The sequence below is a fragment of the Bombina bombina genome, chromosome 6, assembly GCF_027579735.1.
Source record: "Bombina bombina isolate aBomBom1 chromosome 6, aBomBom1.pri, whole genome shotgun sequence".
Classification (NCBI taxonomy): Eukaryota; Metazoa; Chordata; class Amphibia; order Anura; family Bombinatoridae; genus Bombina; species Bombina bombina.
Window position 1 is genome coordinate 107,572,650 of NC_069504.1, and position 18,878 is coordinate 107,591,527.

The 18,878-nt window shown below is 42.1% G+C and overlaps 1 protein-coding gene and 1 long non-coding RNA gene across 2 annotated transcripts in view; one reads left to right on the forward strand and one right to left on the reverse strand.

Moving 5' to 3' along the window:
* Nucleotides 1-18,878, forward strand: part of LHFPL3 (LHFPL tetraspan subfamily member 3) — a 375,927-nt gene that overhangs the window by 250,054 nt on the left and 106,995 nt on the right. The window lies entirely within an intron of this gene.
* Nucleotides 17,522-17,893, reverse strand: LOC128662677 (uncharacterized). The gene is made up of 2 exons (XR_008402803.1): nucleotides 17,709-17,893; nucleotides 17,522-17,631 (listed from the first exon to the last, which is right to left on the reverse strand). It is a non-coding gene; the product is annotated as an uncharacterized LOC128662677 (long non-coding RNA).

Consider the following 18,878-nt stretch of genomic DNA (forward strand, 5'->3'; position numbering starts at 1 on the left):
TCCAGCGCAGAAAACTGCGCCACGAGGGAGACGGCGGCCATCTTGGATGAGGAGCTGCAGCCCTTGCGCCACAGATAACACAGTTCTCCTGCCACTGTGGGCCCTTACATCAGAACTTCAGCCAGGCACTGACAACATCTTCGGAGGCCCCAGCGACAGCCTGCTTTCATCTCTTTGCCGGGGCTATCCATCTTAACTTACATTGCCAGAGACTGCTGGCCTGGCAGGCCCTAGGGCTTTAGTGTGTGTGAGAGCCCTCTGGTGCGTTGAAGAAGAGGAGCATTAACATTGATAGCTGGCAACATCGCATCAGGTATTAGTACCAGGCACCAACCACCAACATATTTCAGCTCCATTAAGACATAGCTTATTTGCCTCTCATTTACACCCCTTTTGCCTTACCTCACATTAATACTTGCCTATCTGTATACTTAGACCAGCTCTACTCCTCGGCCAAATAACTTTGTGTTGCACCTATACTATTGCTGGGACACAGTGGGCTTAGAAGGGCCATTTATTTTGGACATCGTTGTTTCTCTGAGACTCACTTCTATACCTGAAGAACAGAGTATCCTCTGCTGAACTATATTCACTACAAAATTTACAGCTTATCAAAGGGTTAGAACGGTGTGCTGTGGTTCTTGTTGCTCCCATTACTGACTCAGTGCATAAGATACAGCCTAGTCTGACTTATTTGCATTAAATCTGCTGTACTTGTTGGGCCTCTTTCTAATCTGCTTGAGGCAGGATACATAAAGTATATAGCTGGCCTTTCTTATTTCTGTTTCAATTTAGTGCCCTAATAACAGATTTCTTGTGTACTGTTGTGCTCTTTAATACACACTTTAGTTATCAGGGACCCTTGCTTGGAGTTTAGTATTATGTAACACACTATATAACACATCACTAGGCCTGCACTAAATGCTTATTTACCGCTCAACCTATCACCTAAGGCACCTGATTATTCATAAGATTGGCACGCATAAAATTTAGTTTGCAGCTCTTTGTCAACTAACTGCCCAAAGTTTCTGAAGTGGTACCCAATTAGGTTCTGACGCTTTAAAAAGCTCCTCACTACCTACCAGATAGGGCCTCTTGGACTTTTCATTCTACAAAAAGGCTGCTGTGCCAGCTCAGGTGTCTCTGAACTTTTTATTCAGGGTGTAGTGTTATTAACTTAACTTGCATTTTTCTCTTTACAGGGACCATCTTCTGTGACTTGTATTGCTCCGACCCATAGCTTGCCAGCACTGTGTATAGTAAGTGTTAGTTGAGGACTCTGTAGAAGGTGACTGATGCTTGTGGACTCCCTTGTGCCTCTCCCTTTCCGACCCAGCTTATCTGGGTTGGTCACGTCCCCGTGGTGTGTTCCTTTAATTTACTGTCTGTTTTCTCTTTGAGGGTTCACAAGAGCCTTTTGCATTAAACTAGCTAGGCCCATATTTTCTCCCATACTACGTCATACAATTTACCTTTCACTTCACATTCGTAGGTAACTCCACGCCTTATTCCCAAACTCAAGGTCATACCCTATCCCTACTCTCTACTCATAGTGTTTAGAGGAAATTCCTTATTTTGTGGTGTACTACTACCAACTACACTCTTGTCCTGTCCTTCTGGCATTGTATTGCTTTCCTGTACATTCTAATAACAGGGTGTATCGTTAGCATAAACTTAGTGTCTCACAGACCTAGACTGGTTGCTGAGGGCAACCTCGCGCCTTCTCCTTTCCGGTCCAGCTAGTCTGGACTGGTCACTTCCCCTATCCTTTTTCCCTTCTATATAGTCGTATCCCACATATACCTGAGGTGCGTGGGGGTCCATAATTTGGGGCTACCCCCTGTCGATGAGGTTTGCAATTCTTGTTTTTTTGAACGATGACTTAACAAAAATGCTTTAGCCCCTGTAGGGTGACAATCAACCCTGCTCCGCAGCTTAAATATATGTAATTGGGGTTAGTAAACTCTACCTTAAAGTGCCTTATACTCTTAGGTTAATTCTGTGTTCTTTACCCATAACTAACCTTTGATTTACAGCTTAACCTTAAAGTTTTGTTAACATGCCTCATACGTCCAGGAGACAGGGGAAGACCCCTGCTATCACCAAAAAGACTGTTTATGACCATTTTACTCAATCCGGAAAAGAGCCTAATTTAGCCCCCAATGAGGAGTTAAGTGATCCTGAGTCGCTTTATGCTGAATCCCAATCGAGTATGGGCTCAGAGACACCGTCACATCATTACATTACAAAGTCCACTCTACAAAAGATGTTGGCCAATCAGACACGCTCTATTACTCAGGAAATCCAGCGTTCCTCTGCGGAACTGAAAAAAGATATTTCTGAGATTGGGGATAGAGTTGAAGCGCTTGAGCGAAAGCAAGATGACCTGGTGGTAGATCAGACGAACCTACTAGCTTGAATTCAAAATGGCGGACATTGAAGACAGATCCCGTAGAAATAACATACGGTTCAGAGGCATCCCGGAGAGAGTTGAGACCTCTGATTTACAGTCTTTTTAAGGGCACTATTTGTGGAGCTTGTGGGATCCCCGGAAGGCCTAACAGATACAATGGAAAGGGCCCACAGAGCTTTAAGATCACAATCTGTTCCTGTAGAAAAACCACAGGATGTAATTGTCTGCTTTCACAGCTATATCTATAAAGATAAACTGATGCAAGCAGCTTTTAAAAGACCGCCCCTACCAGAGAAATTCAAAGATATACAAATCTTGCCTGTCTTATCGGCTCACATACTACAGTACCGCAAAACTTACCAACCAATCACTTTAGCCCTTAGGAAGGCTAATATCAAATATCGATGGGGACACCCCACTAATCTGGTGGTTACAAGAGACAATCAAAGTCATGTAATATCTACCCTTCCTCAAGGCATGGCTCTTCTTACCTCCTGGGGTCTCCATTCGGATCAATCTTCAGCACCACAGCCTACCTATCCAAAACTAAGAGCTTCAGCTCCTGAATGGTCCATCAAGGAGCAAAAAGAACTAAAACCAACCCACCTTAAACTCATGTTTGGCTGCTCTCACCTATGTTCCTCTTTTTATAAGATGCTACCAAGCCTGGACATTCGACCTACTTTTAGTAGCATATAGTTGAGGCTTCTGTTAACATTTAAGTTTTGTAAGTAACCTGATAGATGCACTTTATATGCACTCACCCCTTGCAATGTTAATTTTCTGTTATGTGATTTGCACAGTTGTTGTTATAAATTAAGTGAAGTTATGTCTGCGGAGCAGGGTTAACCCTGTTTACTTCTGTTCTTGTTCATTGTTCTCCCCCCCCTCACCAGTAGCCCACGCTAGGGTTACATTAAAGCGGACTATTTCTCCAACATAGGTGTGTCCGGTCCACGGCGTCATCCTTACTTGTGGGATATTCTCCTCCCCAACAGGAAATGGCAAAGAGCCCAGCAAAGCTGGTCACATGATCCCCCCTAGGCTCCGCCCTCCCCAGTCATTCTCTTTGCCGTTGTACAGGCAACATCTCCACGGAGATGGCTTAGAGTTTTTTAGTGTTTAACTGTAGTTTTTATTATTCAATCAAGAGTTTGTTATTTTAAAATAGTGCTGGTATGTACTATTTACTCTGAAACAGAAAAGAGATGAAGATTTCTGTTTGTAAGAGGAAAATGATTTTAGCAACCGTTACTAAAATCGATGGCTGTTCCACACAGGACTGTTGAGAGGAATTAACTTCAGTTGGGGGAACAGTGAGCAGACTTTTGCTGCTTGAGGTATGACACATTCTATCAAGACGATGTAATGCTGGAAGCTGTCATTTTCCCTATGGGATCCGGTAAGCCATTTTTATTACAGAAAGAAAAAAAGGGCTTCACAAGGGCTTTCTAAGACTGTAGACATTTTCTGGGCTAAATCGATTTATATTTTATACTCCATAGCCTTGAGGAATTATTTTAATCTTGGGAATTATGTAAAATAACCGGCAGGCACTGTATTGGACACCTTATTCTCTAGGGGCTTTCCCTAATCATAGGCAGAGTCTCATTTTCGCGCCTGTATTGCGCACTTGTTTTTGAGAAGCATGACATGCAGATGCATGTGTGAGGAGCTCTGATACATAGAAAAGACTTTCTGAAGGCGTCATTTGGTATCGTATTCCCCTTTGGGCTTGGTTGGGTCTCAGCAAAGCAGATACCAGGGACTGTAAAGGGGTTAAATATGAAAACGGCTCCGGTTCCGTTATTTTAAGGGTTAAAGCTTCCAAATTTGGTGTGCAATATTTTTAAGGCTTTAAGACACTGTGGTGAAATTTTGGTGAATTTTGAACAATTCCTTCATACTTTTTCGCAATTGCAGTAATAAAGTGTGTTCAGTTTAAAATTTAAAGTGACAGTAACGGTTTATTTTAAAACGTTTTTTGTACTTTGTTATCAAGTTTTTGCCTGTTTAACATGTCTGAACTACCAGATAGACTGTGTTCTGAATGTGGGGAAGCCAAGGTTCCTTCTCATTTAAATAGATGTGATTTATGTGACACAAAATTTAGAGAAAATGATGCCCAAGATGATTCCTCAACTGAGGGGAGTAAGCATGGTACTGCATCATCCCCTCCTTCGTCTACACCAGTCTTGCCCACACAGGAGGCCCCTAGTACATCTAGCGCGCCAATACTCCTTACTATGCAACAATTAACGGCTGTAATGGATAATTCTATCAAAAACATTTTAGCCAAAATGCCCACTTATCAGCGAAAGCGCGACTGCTCTGTTTTAGAAAATACTGAAGAGCATGAGGACGCTGATGATATTGGTTCTGAAGGGCCCCTACACCAATCTGAGGGGGCCAGGGAGGTTTTGTCTGAGGGAGAAATTTCAGATTCAGGGAAAATTTCTCAACAAGCTGAACCTGATGTGATTACATTTAAATTTAAATTGGAACATCTCCGCGCTCTGCTTAAGGAGGTGTTATCCACTCTGGATGATTGTGAGAATTTGGTCATTCCAGAGAAACTATGTAAAATGGACAAGTTCCTAGAGGTCCCGGGGCCCCCCGAAGCTTTTCCTATACCCAAGCGGGTGGCGGACATTGTAAATAAAGAATGGGAAAGGCCCGGTATACCTTTCGTCCCTCCCCCCATATTTAAAAAATTGTTTCCTATGGTCGACCCCAGAAAGGACTTATGGCAGACAGTCCCCAAGGTCGAGGGGGGCGGTTTCTACTCTAAACAAACGCACCACTATACCCATAGAAGATAGTTGTGCTTTCAAAGATCCTATGGATAAAAAATTAGAAGGTTTGCTTAAAAAGATGTTTGTTCAGCAAGGTTACCTTCTACAACCAATTTCATGCATTGTTCCTGTCACTACAGCCGCGTGTTTCTGGTTCGATGAGCTAGAAAAGGCGATCAATAATAATTCTTCTTCTTATGAGGAGATTATGGACAGAATTCGTGCTCTCAAATTGGCTAATTCTTTCACCCTAGACGCCACTTTGCAATTGGCTAGATTAGCGGCGAAAAATTCTGGTTTTGCTATTGTGGCGCGCAGAGCGCTTTGGTTAAAATCTTGGTCAGCGGATGCGTCTTCCAAGAACAAATTGCTTAACATTCCTTTCAAGGGGAAAACGCTGTTTGGCCCTGACTTGAAAGATATTATCTCTGATATCACTGGGGGCAAGGGCCACGCCCTTCCTCAGGATAGGTCTTTCAAGGCCAAAAATAAACCTAATTTTCGTCCCTTTCGCAGAAACGGACCAGCCCCAAGTGCTACGTCCTCTAAGCAAGAGGGTAATACTTCTCAAGCCAAGCCAGCCTGGAGACCAATGCAAGGCTGGAACAAAGGAAAGCAGGCCAAGAAACCTGCCACTGCTACCAAGACAGCATGAGATGTTGGCCCCCGATCCGGGACCGGATCTGGTGGGGGGCAGACTCTCTCTCTTCGCTCAGGCTTGGGCAAGAGATGTTCTGGATCCTTGGGCGCTAGAAATAGTCTCCCAAGGTTATCTTCTGGAATTCAAGGGGCTTCCCCCAAGGGGGAGGTTCCACAGGTCTCAATTGTCTTCAGACCACATAAAAAAACAGGCATTCTTACATTGTGTAGAAGACCTGTTAAAAATGGGAGTGATTCATCCTGTTCCATTAGGAGAACAAGGGATGGGGTTCTACTCCAATCTGTTCGTAGTTCCCAAAAAAGAGGGAACATTCAGACCAATCTTAGATCACAAGATCCTAAACAAGTTTCTCAAGGTTCCATCGTTCAAAATGGAAACCATTCGAACTATTCTTCCTTCCATCCAGGAAGGTCAATTCATGACCACGGTGGATTTAAAGGATGCGTATCTACATATTCCTATCCACAAGGAACATCATCGGTTCCTAAGGTTCGCATTCCTGGACAAGCATTACCAGTTTGTGGCACTTCCGTTCGGATTAGCCACTGCTCCAAGGATTTTCACAAAGGTACTAGGGTCCCTTCTAGCGGTGCTAAGACCAAGGGGCATTGCAGTAGTACCTTACTTGGACGACATTCTGATTCAAGCGTCGTCCCTTCCTCAAGCAAAGGCTCACACGGACATTGTCCTGGCCTTTCTCAGATCTCACGGGTGGAAAGTGAACGTAGAAAAAAGTTCTCTGTCTCCGTCAACAAGGGTTCCCTTCTTGGGAACAATAATAGACTCCTTAGAAATGAGGATTTTTCTGACAGAGGCCAGAAAATCAAAACTTCTGAACTCTTGTCAAATACTTCATTCTGTTCCTCTTCCTTCCATAGCGCAGTGCATGGAAGTAATAGGTTTGATGGTAGCTGCAATGGACATAGTTCCTTTTGCGCGCATTCATCTAAGACCATTACAACTGTGCATGCTCAGTCAGTGGAATGGGGACTATACAGACTTGTCTCCGACGATACAAGTAAATCAGAGGACCAGAGATTCACTCCGTTGGTGGCTGTCCCTGGACAACCTGTCACAGGGGATGAGCTTCCGCAGACCAGAGTGGGTCATTGTCACGACCGACGCCAGTCTGGTGGGCTGGGGCGCGGTCTGGGGACCCCTGAAAGCTCAGGGTCTTTGGTCTCGGGAAGAATCTCTTCTACCGATAAATATTCTGGAACTGAGAGCGATACTCAATGCTCTCAAGGCTTGGCCTCAGCTAGCAAAGGCCAAGTTCATACGGTTTCAATCAGACAACATGACGACTGTTGCGTACATCAACCATCAGGGGGGAACAAGGAGTTCCCTGGCGATGGAAGAAGTGACCAAAATCATTCAATGGGCGGAGACTCACTCCTGCCACTTGTCTGCAATCCACATCCCAGGAGTGGAAAATTGGGAAGCGGATTTTCTGAGTCGTCAGACATTTCATCCGGGGGAGTGGGAACTCCATCCGGAAATCTTTGCCCAAATCACTCAATTGTGGGGCATTCCAGACATGGATCTGATGGCCTCTCGTCAGAACTTCAAGGTTCCTTGCTACGGGTCCAGATCCAGGGATCCCAAGGCGACTCTAGTAGATGCACTAGTAGCACCTTGGACCTTCAAACTAGCTTATGTATTCCCGCCGTTTCCTCTCATCCCCAGGCTGGTAGCCAGGATCAATCAGGAGAGAGCATCGGTGATCTTGATAGCTCCTGCGTGGCCACGCAGGACTTGGTATGCAGACCTGGTGAATATGTCATCGGCTCCACCATGGAAGCTACCTTTGAGACGAGACCTTCTTGTTCAAGGTCCGTTCGAACATCCGAATCTGGTCTCACTCCAACTGACTGCTTGGAGATTGAACGCTTGATCTTATCAAAGCGAGGGTTCTCAGATTCTGTCATTGATACTCTTGTTCAGGCCAGAAAGCCTGTAACTAGAAAAATTTACCACAAAATATGGAAAAAATATATCTGTTGGTGTGAATCTAAAGGATTCCCTTGGGACAAGGTAAAAATTCCTAAGATTCTATCCTTCCTTCAAGAAGGTTTGGAGAAAGGATTATCTGCTAGTTCCTTGAAGGGACAGATTTCTGCCTTGTCTGTGTTACTTCACAAAAAACTGGCAGCTGTGCCAGATGTTCAAGCCTTTGTTCAGGCTCTGGTTAGAATCAAGCCTGTTTACAAACCTTTGACTCCTCCTTGGAGTCTCAATTTAGTTCTTTCAGTTCTTCAGGGGGTTCCGTTTGAACCCTTACATTCCGTTGATATTAAGTTATTATCTTGGAAAGTTTTGTTTTTGGTTGCAATTTCTTCTGCTAGAAGAGTTTCAGAATTATCTGCTCTGCAGTGTTCTCCTCCTTATCTGGTGTTCCATGCAGATAAGGTGGTTTTACGTACTAAACCTGGTTTTCTTCCGAAAGTTGTTTCTAACAAAAACATTAACCAGGAGATAGTCGTGCCTTCTTTGTGTCCGAATCCAGTTTCAAAGAAGGAACGTTTGTTGCACAATTTGGATGTTGTTCGTGCTCTAAAATTCTATTTAGATGCTACAAAGGATTTTAGACAAACATCTTCCTTGTTTGTTGTTTATTCTGGTAAAAGGAGAGGTCAAAAAGCAACTTCTACCTCTCTCTCTTTTTGGATTAAAAGCATCATCAGATTGGCTTACGAGACTGCCGGACGGCAGCCTCCTGAAAGAATCACAGCTCATTCCACTAGGGCTGTGGCTTCCACATGGGCCTTCAAGAACGAGGCTTCTGTTGATCAGATATGTAAGGCAGCGACTTGGTCTTCACTGCACACTTTTACTAAATTTTACAAGTTTGATACTTTTGCTTCTTCTGAGGCTATTTTTGGGAGAAAGGTTTTGCAAGCCGTGGTGCCTTCCATCTAGGTGACCTGATTTGCTCCCTCCCTTCATCCGTGTCCTAAAGCTTTGGTATTGGTTCCCACAAGTAAGGATGACGCCGTGGACCGGACACACCTATGTTGGAGAAAACAGAATTTATGTTTACCTGATAAATTACTTTCTCCAACGGTGTGTCCGGTCCACGGCCCGCCCTGGTTTTTTAATCAGGTCTGATAATTTATTTTCTTTAACTACAGTCACCACGGTATCATATGGTTTCTCCTATGCAAATATTCCTCCTTTACGTCGGTCGAATGACTGGGGAGGGCGGAGCCTAGGGGGGATCATGTGACCAGCTTTGCTGGGCTCTTTGCCATTTCCTGTTGGGGAGGAGAATATCCCACAAGTAAGGATGACGCCGTGGACCGGACACACCGTTGGAGAAAGTAATTTATCAGGTAAACATAAATTCTGTTTTTCGCTAACCCCTCCCCTTCCTCTTATACCTACTTTAACCCACTCCCTCCCCCCTCCCAGTCAGTTCTCCTTAACTGACTCAGTTACTCCCTTATAGCCTCCTATGCCCCCCTTAAAATACCCATAATGTCAGAGGCATGAACTCTCCACATAAGCGTAGCCTTCTAGCTAGATCGCTTAAACACCATAACCCTGATGTGGTTTTTCTTTTCTTTTTTTTTGACGCATTGGTCACTTGATAACCCTCTTTACTCAATATCTAAAGACTATACTGTACTTGAATATACTCCCTTCTTAAAGAAGGCCAGAGGTACCGCAATCCTAATCCATAAAAGAATATCTTACAAACAAATCCAAGTCCTAAAAGGCCCTCAATCTAGATTCCCAATTTTAATATGTAATCTAGACCATATTGACTATACTCTAGCCTCCATTTACCTCCCTAACTCACATCAACCCAGATACCTTAAACGTGTTCTTCTCACAGTGGACCGGGTGAAAATAGGCAGAGTCCTGTTAGCTGGAGACTTTAATATGACCTGGGACCCAATACTAGATAGAAAAAAAACTGGCCATACAAAGCAGGCCGCCCACTCCACACAACTTTCCCACAAATTTAGACAAATTATTTCCCAATTTCATTATTATGATATATGGAGATCACTCCATCCTAGAGATAGGGATTACACTCATTTTTCTCATCCCCACAAAGCGTACTCTAGACTCGATTATGTCTTTTGCTCAGCAGAAACCCTGGACCAAGTTAAATGTTCTAACATTTCCCTATGCCCCTGGTCTGACCACGACCCTGTTATAGTGACTTTCCATTCAATAGAACGAACCAACATAAGGCCCTCCTGGCGCCTTCCACATCACGTCCTCTAGGGCGCCTCCTTTAAAGAAATTCTCAGAAAAGATATCATCTTTTACTCTCATTCCAATGATAATAAACAGGTTCAGGACGACACACTTTGGGGTGCCGCAAAAGCTACTTTTAGAGGCCTCATAATCAAGAGACAAGCTTATCTTAAAAAAAACTTGCGGGCCTTCCCCTCTCTAGATCTCATATTGAATTACGCCGACTAGAACTCCTTAATAGATCAACACCCTCGGACACTATCATAGAACAAATCACAAAGATAAGAACCATATCAATCAGTTGGAATTAAAACGCACCCAACCAACCTATTTCAGTTAAAACAGATATCTTACTATAAGAGTAATAAAGCAGACATGCTTTTAGCCAATAAGCTCAAAAACAGGGCGAGTTCGTCCAGAATTCACCGTATCCAATCCGGGAATCATACCTACCAAATACCCTCAGAGATAGGCACATGCTTTGAAAAATTTTATTCAAAACTATATAACTTAGAAGACACTCCAGGCCACTCATTAGCCACTCTCTCTGAAATTCGTTTGTTCCTAGATCACCTTAAACTCCCTTCCTTACCAATAGAGGACCAGGAATCACTCTCATCCTCGTTTACACTAAAAGCAATCAAACATGTCCTCACACATATGAAAGCCTTTAAAACTCCGGGCCCAGACGGTTATTCGGCATCTTTTTATAAAACCTATATAAATGAACTAGCCCCTTTTCTCCTTAGGTTTTTTAACCAGGCTAGAGAAGAAGGGAAATTCGCTAGGGAGTTTTTAGAAGCCACTGTAATAACATCCCCAAACCTCAAAAAGACCCATCTCTTTGTTCCAGTTATAGACCAATTTCCTTGATTAACTTAGATGTTAAAATTTACGCCAAATTGTTAGCCACCCGCATATCTAAATTATTCCCGCAACTTATAAACGTAGACCAAGTTGGGTTCATCCCTCACCGTGAAGGCCCTGACAATACCAGGCGCCTATTAAACATTTGTACCGAATCCGCCAGATTGAACAAACCATTCTCTGTAATCTCGTTAGATGCAGAGAAGGCCTTTGTTAGGGTATTTATAGTTAGATAGTTTTGTATATAGAATTGCAACACAATTGCAGATTAAGTTGCTTAAATAATGGTTTGTATCACTAGAGCATTGGAATCTCACTATGAATGGAGTGAAATTCAAGATGTATATTGAATTGATAAGCTGGTAAGTACCCCTCAATATAGGCTTTAGAATCAATGTATTCGTAAATGGAATAACTGATTTGACAGGAGAGGTTATACTAGGAACTGAGTCTCTTAAGAATAGCTCTTGTTTTGTAGGAGCTTATATATACTAGCACTACCTCTTAGGATAATATCTGACAAGCACACACAGCATGGAGAAGTACCCAGGAGTATAGTGAGTTAGGTTGCAGCTCCTCTTAGTTAGGTAAATAACTGACAAGCACACACAGCATGGAGAAATATCCAGGAGTATAGTTAGATAGGTTGCAGCTCCTCTTAGTTAGGTAAATAACTGACAAGCATTCACAGCATGAGAGTAATATCCAGGAGTATAGTGAGGTAGGTTGCAGCTCCTCTTAGTTAGGTAAATAACTGACAAGCATTCACAGCATGAGAGTAATATCCAGGAGTATAGTTAGATAGGTTGCAGCTCCTCTTAGTTAGGTAAATAACTGACAAGCATTCACAGCATGAGAGTAATATCCAGGAGTATAGTGAGATAGGTTGCAGCTCCTCTTAGTTAGGTAAATAACTGACAAGCATTCACAGCATGAGAGTAATATCCAGCATAGTTGCCAACTGTCCCGTTTTTGCCGGGACAGTCCCGGAATTTGGGACCCAGTCCCGGCCATTTAAATGTCCCGGACTGTCCCGGCAACCGTTTTGTGGCTTATAAATCACTTGAGTTAACTGACAGTGTTTTGTTAATAAAGTTTGTTATATTAAAAAAAAAAGTCAGTTTCTCCTCCCCGTCAGCTGGCTGTGCAGTGACATCACATTTGGCGCGGGTAACGGTTGTTGATGTGCCTCTGATTGATACCTCCGTGCAGCGTGTAACTGGTGTGATGGTAAACAGCACAACTCCTTAGTCTCCTGATCTGCACAGTGTAAGCCAGTTTATTATCTTAAATACACAAAGGTATTTTATTTTTTAAAGTGTATTGTGTCTGTCTCGCTTTTTTATTCCTCACCCCCAGCAATATATTTGTCCCTTCATATGCAAGTAAAAATAAAGCCCCAGATAAAGTTTTCAATTATTCTCGCAGTTAACGTTGTCTGCTACTGTTTTACTGTTCATGAAGTATAGTTTTACTTTATTCTGAACAAATTTATCATTTAAATAATTCAGCATTTACCATTTATATAGTACACTACAGAAGCCAACTTGCAAATACTGTATGTGCTTCCTTGAAAGTTATTATTTAGATGGGAAAATAAACTGTACAACAGCATCAGGGAACTGAATGCTGCGCATAACAAAAATGCATTCCTTGTGATCACCAGACGATGCAGAGAGCATATCCCACGGTGTCAGTGTTTGGGAGGAATGCCTGTCAGCTGCTGGCCGGGGTCTCATCATTTATTTTAGATCACGGAGTTCTGAGGAGGTAACAAAAGTCACCTATTAACTTGTTGCTGTCTGAGTTAAATTGCGTGTGAGCTGCATGTGAGATAGAAATGGTGGATGAATTATTAGAACAAATATGGGACTTTTATGGCACTTAACCTTTACTATTACAAAGCACAGCATGTGAGTAACTCAGTGAAATGGTGATACATACAGGGGAGAGATTCATTTACTTAAACAAGACCAACCCCTAAGTGATTAACTCCTTGCTTCCAGAGATGCTGTGGTGCACAGAGGGTAATTCTGTCTGGCATATGAAAGGTTACAAATATATTGCATTCAAATGTTTTTCTCCCTCTAAATCCAACTTGTACAGACCTTTTAATCGCCACAAATATAGCTTGGAGTTGTGCAAACATGTATTTTTTTCTACATTCCAGTTACATGTAAACATATTAAATGTGTAAATTCTGCTAGCTATAACTGTTAATGATCAATAATTTCTTCTTGTGACCTCCCTTACTTCACCTATAACTGCTCACTATGTCTCCTCCACTAACTGCTCCTCATGTCCCCTCCCTAACTGCACTTATAATTGCTCCCCATGTCCTTCCCCTAACTGCACCTATAACTGCTCCTCATGTCCCCTCCCCTAACTGCTCCCTATGTCCCCTCCCCTAACTACACCTATAACTGCTCCATATGTCCCCTCCCCTAACTGCACCTATAACTGCTCCCCATGTTATATATAATATTGTATATATATTAAAGTCAGACTGCTAATTTCTAAATACAAAGCCACAGAATGTGACTTTTGTTTGAATGATCCATTTTGAGTCTGCACAGGAGTGAGACATAAGGGCATGTAATCTTTTAAACTGGTTCTTTATTTAGCTTTTTTTCCCACCATAATAAATAGGCGGAGCTTAATTATGCTAATTATGTGGGTTTGGCAAAGTGGGCGGAGCTTTAGGGCAGGGGGTGTGGTTAAAATTTCAATGCAGGTAATTGATAGCTGCAAAGTGTCCCTGGAAATATTTTTGAAATGTTGGCAACTATGATATCCAGGAGTATAGTGAGATAGGTTGCAGCTCCTCTTAGTTAGGTAAATAACTGACAAGCATTCACAGCATGAGAGTAATTTCAGGAAACAGTCTCTGTGAGATAAGTGCTGCTGAACAGCGTGACACAAACAGTGAGAAGTGAAAATGAAACTACTTGCAGCTTGATGGGATTTCCAATCCTGTGGTCAGCTGAATTGAGGAGTGTCCTTACTGCAGCTGCGGAGTCTCTGAATTCCAATCTCTATTCAGTTTCAGTGTATAACATCCAAATTGTCAGTGGAAATGCAGGGAAATATTTACAGGCACTTTATTGAAACACACTGAGAGCTCCATAGCAAGGAAATTGCAACATTTGTATCAATCCTAGTTTATGCTTGAAGTGAGTCCGTAACTGGATACTTTGTATGAGAGTGTTGGCAAGCTTCCCAGAATGTAAAAGTTAGTTCAGTTTGCCACAAATGCTATGAGTCAGGCTGGAAAAATGTAAAGATATCCTTAAGTTTAGCTCAGGTTTAAATGTAGTCTTACTACCAAAATACTAAGCAAAGTGCAGCAGGAAATGATGAAATATATAGAGGAGGTAACCAATGAGATGAGAATTCACATGCACAACAGCCTTAAAGAGACAGTAACCCTTACATGACCCCCTCCTCAAGACAACTGTGCCACAGTTGTGGGTCTAGGCCGATCAGGGTGTCTTCTATGAAACAATGTAATTAATCTTGGGGCATTGAGATTCGAGGCAGGCTCCCAAGTGTCGTCATCAGAGGAGTAATCCTTCCAGTGTACCAAATATTGCAATTCCCCCTTGTGGTACCTGGAATCCAGTAAAGAATGAACTTCGTATACATCCTGTTCCATCGTTGGTGGAAGTGCAGGTAAACCAAGCTGGGTTTGTCTAGTTGGAGTATATGGTTTCAAAAGTGATATATGAAATGTAGGATGGATTTTCATGCTGTCAGGTAATTTTAGGGTCACTGCATTCTCATTAATAATACGGATGATCGGAAAAGGTCCGATAAAAAGACCAGCCAGTTTTTTGCATGGGATTTGTAGTCTCAGATTCTTGGTAGAAAGCCAGACTTGATCACCCACAGTGTATGGTGGAGGTCTTCTACGAAGATCGTAATAATGTTTTTGTGTGTTTTGAGCATTCAGTATATTCTGGTGTATAATTTGGAAATTTTGTTGTAATGAATCATGGAAATCTTCTATCGAGGGTGAATTCAGATTGTCAGGAGAGGAAAAAGCAAAATCAGGATGGAATGCATAGTTTGCAAAGAATGGAGAGAATTTAGTTGATGAATTTACTGCATTATTGTAGGCGAATTCGGCTATAGCTAGGAATTTTATCCAGTCTTCTTGGTGATATGAGCAGTAACAACGGAGGTATTGCTCAAGCCATTGATTTAACCTCTCTGACTGTCCGTTGGTCTGTGGGTGGAAAGATGTGGTAAAGCGATGTTGTATTTTAGTGAGATCACATAACTTGGTCCAGAATCGTGACGTAAACTGTGTCCCTCTGTCTGTTGTTATAATGGCTGGGAAACCGTGCAGTTTCACAATGTTATCTAAAAATAGATGAGCAGTCTCAGAGGAGGTAGGTAACTTATGGTAAGGTAAGAAATGCCCCATTTTGGTAAACAGATCTACTACTACCAGGATAGTCGTTTGATTATTTGAAGACGGAAGATCAACTATATAATCCATTGATATATGTCGCCAAGGTCTTTTTGGTGCTGGTAATGGAATCAACAATCCATAAGGCGGTTTTCTTTCTGATTTGGACACTGCACAAATCTCACATGTTTGTATAAATTCCTGAACGGATTCTTTCAGTTTAGGCCACCAGAACGTTCGTGATATCAATTCCATCGTACGACGAACCCCAGGGTGACCAGATAAGGGGGTATCATGATGGGTTTGAAGGATTAAAGTTCTCAACTGTTTAGGTACATAGATCCTTTGTGCATGATAATATAATGCATCCTTCATCACTAGGGAGTAGTTAGATGGTGGAGTTTCGTTGGCGGTATATCTCTTAAGCTCAGTCAACATATCAGATGTGAGTCCAACAACTCGTTCGGTGGGAATGATGCTAGTCTGTATCTTCATAGAATCAGTTTTCTCGGGTAACCGAGAGAGAGCATCAGCTTTGCCGTTCCTTGCAGCTGGTCTGTAAACGATGTTGAAATTGAATCGTGAAAAGAACAAACTCCAACGGACCAGTCTTGCCGATAGAGTTTTACTGGTTTGCAAATAAACAAGATTCTTGTGATCTGTGAGTATAATGATGGGAAGAGTGGTTCCCTCAAGAAGATTTCTCCAGTGAGCGTTTTATTGCAAGGAGTTCTTTGTCTCCAATCGAATAGTTCCTTTCAGAGGCAGTCATCATTGAGGAATAGTAGGATACGGGATGAATAGGATCATTGAGAGATTTTTGTTGGGATAACACTGCACCAAGTGCAAAGTCTGATGAATCTACTTCAAGCAGATATTGGAGGCTTGGATCAGGAAAGTTTAGAATCGGTGCGGTGGTAAATCTAGACTTTAATAACGAAAAAGCTTCATTGGCTTCGTTGTTCCATATGTATGGTACAGAAGTACTGGTTAAAGTAGTAAGTGGTTTAGCTAACTTGGAAAAGTCCTTGATAAATTTCCTATAGTAGTTCGCAAACCCTAGAAATCTTTGCAGGTCTTTTCTTGTTTTGGGGATGATCCAATTCTTTACAGCATCAATTTTTTGGGTTTGCATGGTAATACCAGTTGGGGATATTTCATATCCAAGAAAGGAAACATGATTAGTATGAAAAATGCACTTCTCGAGTTTGGCATATAATTTATGCTCTCTAAGCCTAGAGAGGACCCTTCGGACATGTTTGATGTGTTCAGTGTCATTTTTAGAATATATCAAGATATCGTCTAGATATATGACTAAACATACATCCAATAAATCCCTGAACACATCATTGATGAAGTGCTGGAAGGTGGCTGGAGCATTGCACAGGCCGAAATGCATTACAAGGTACTCATATAGACCGTACCGGGTTCTGAAAGCGGTCAACCATTCGTGGCCCTCTTTTATCCTCACAAGATTGTATGCTCCTCTTAGGTCGAGTTTTGTATAGATCTTTGCTTCAGATAATCGCTCAATCAGCTCTGGTATCAGAGGAAGAGGATAGCGGTTCTTTATGGTGCGTTTATTCAGCTCCCGGTAGTCTATTATAGGTCTTAGGGATGAGTCTTTGTTCCGGACAAAAAACATTCCTGCGCCGGCTGGAGAGGTAGAGGCCCTGATAAAGCCCTTTCTGAGATTTTCCTCAAGATACTCCTTTAAATGATTTAATTCTGGTTGGCTCAATGGATAGAGGTGTCCATAAGGAATAGTTGAGCCAGGAAGTAAATCTATCGGGCAGTCGTAATGTCGATGTGGGGGTAGATTTTCTGCTTCGGTTTTGCTGAATACGTCTGTAAAATCAGAGTAATGGGAAGGAATCTGAGAGTTAGTAATCTCTGTCTGGAGAACAGTATGTGTGTGCATACATGTCTGTGAACAATAATCTGAATTGAAATGAATAGTAAAAGGCGACCAAGTAATTTGCGGGTTATGTTGCTGTAACCACTTTATACCCAAAACCACTGGAAAATGAGGTGAGCTTAAAACATCAAATGATATTAATTCAGTGTGGCCATTAATGGATACAGTAATCGGTACTGTTTGGTGTGTAATAGGCCCTTTTTTGGGAGTAGAACCATCAATCATACGAATTGAGACAGGAGTATGCTTTTGAATAGTGGGTATTTTATTAGATTTTACAACATGGTGGTCGATGAAACATCCATAGGCTCCGGAGTCAATAATCCCATCAGTCATCACTTGATCTAGATCCCACTGTAGAGAAAGGGATAACATAGCATAAGTATACATTTTGTCTCCTTGGACTGATGAGTTAATTTGTGAGTACTTACTTTTCTTTAGTTTTAAGAGTATGGGACAGTCCTGTACAGAGTGAGCCGGATTGGCACAATACATACACAGATTTTTGGTTTTTCTGCGGTAACGTTCTTCTGAAGTTAAGGGTCCTCTTACTGCACCTATCTCCATAGGTATTGCAGGTGCTCTTGGTTGTGGTGAAGAATGAGAGATGGGACTGGTTAAACTTTTTGGACTGACATCTGAGGAGAATCTTTCCGCCTTCCTTTCGCGTAGTCTCCTATCCAGTTGTTGTGTGGTTCTCATGATTCCTTCCAAAGATTTAGGAAGCTCTATTCTGGCGAGTTCGTCTTTCAGTGCTTCGGAAAGACCCAAACGAAATTGATTTCGCAAAGCAATCTGACTCCATTGAGAGTCTACAGCATACAATTTGAAGTCCGTAATGTATTCTTTGACAGGTCTTTTACCCTGTTTCAGACTTCTCATGGAAGCTTCAGCAGACATCTGTATGTCAGTATCATGAAAAAGGTCATCCATGGCAGTGAAAAACTCACCTAAGCTTGCCAGAACTGGATCGTTGTGTTTGCACAAATTATCTGCCCAGGTCCTGGGTTCTCCTCTTAGGAAGGATATAGTACCGAGTACCTTAATCCTCTCTGTGGGATAACTTCGGGGTCTTAGGTTATATAGCAGATGGCAGGAGTTCTTAAACTGCCTATAATTCTTCCTGTTACCCGAAAAAGGCTCTGGTAGGGATACAGAGGGTTCGGGTAACTGCTGCACCTGAGAGGTTTGTGGAGAGATGGAATCTCTGATAATGCCCCTTAGTGATTGATTTTCCACTTGCAAATCATGTACAGCCTGGGCTAACTGATCAACCTTTTGGGAAAGGTTATATACGATCTGTGGAAGATCTGCTGGTTCCATTGTAAATATTTTGGGCTTAGTATTATATTAGGGTATTTATAGTTAGATAGTTTTTTATATAGAATTGGAACACAATTGCAGATTAAGTTGCTTAAATAATGGTTTGTATCACTAGAGCATTGGAATCTCACTATGAATGGAGTGAAATTCAAGATGTATAGTGAATTGATAAGCTGGTAAGTACCGCTCAATATAGGCTTTAGAATCAATGTATTCGTAAATGGAATAACTGATTTGACAGGAGAGGTTATACTAGGAACTGAGTCTCTTAAGAATAG